The sequence below is a fragment of the Dermacentor albipictus genome, chromosome 10 (genome assembly GCF_038994185.2).
Source record: "Dermacentor albipictus isolate Rhodes 1998 colony chromosome 10, USDA_Dalb.pri_finalv2, whole genome shotgun sequence".
Classification (NCBI taxonomy): Eukaryota; Metazoa; Arthropoda; class Arachnida; order Ixodida; family Ixodidae; genus Dermacentor; species Dermacentor albipictus.
The window spans coordinates 8,859,137-8,860,040 of NC_091830.1; positions in this window are offsets into that span (position 1 = coordinate 8,859,137).

Genomic DNA, 904 nt, shown 5'->3' on the forward strand with positions numbered 1-904 from the left:
TGCTCGTTAATCACTGTTGCGAGGTATGACCTTGCTGGTGTCGTTCGTGGTGGTCTAGAGCAGGGGATATCCGTACTACGTTCCACGGACCAGACCCGGCAAGCGGAGGCCCGCTCACCGGCCCGCGGCCGGTGGCAGGTCGTTTTCTCCACAACTCCTCCGCCTGAGAGCTTGGCTTGTCCACAGGACATCGCGCTTGCGCTTCTTTCGCGAAGCCGGCTTCACTGCAATTAGAGAATTACGTCACGATACCAGCTCACTTTACAGGCAGCGCCGACTAATAACTAGACGCGTGCGACCATCGTGTGAGGAGCACGTGACGCTCGCATTGGGCGGTCCCGTGGCCACCGCGACACAAAACGTGCAGAAGCCATCTTGACTTCGCCTAGGCGCGCTGGGCGGCTGTGCCCAGGAAGCTTTATCCAGCTGTTCGCCCGCGAAACTACAGCCTGTAAATAGCTCAAGCTCTTGTAGTCAGTCTATAATATGCGTGGTACAGCAACAAGGGACCCGGGAGGGCATCATTAAAGAATCGGAAGAGGCAGTGTCCGCGTACACACTTTGTAGTGGGGCAAATCAGTCACAATTGATGGAGGAGAACATGTCTGGAGTTTTAAAAAACAAAACAAAAACAAACACTCGCAGGGCAAATAATAAAAGTTGCTGATCAGTATGGTTGAGGAATGGGCGAGTTGGTGTTGCATTCTAAAACTGGTGGTACAGCGCAACATGGAAAGGCAGAAAGAAGCCGCGCCGGCACGGCTTGTTTCTTCCTTTCCATGTTGCGCTGTACCAGTTAAAAAAGCTGCTGAACTTGGCAGATTATCGAATTCAAGGTTCTTACACTGCGTGATTCATTAACGGGTCACCTGTGCAAAATGCGTGGCCATGTCCTGTGTTCTGA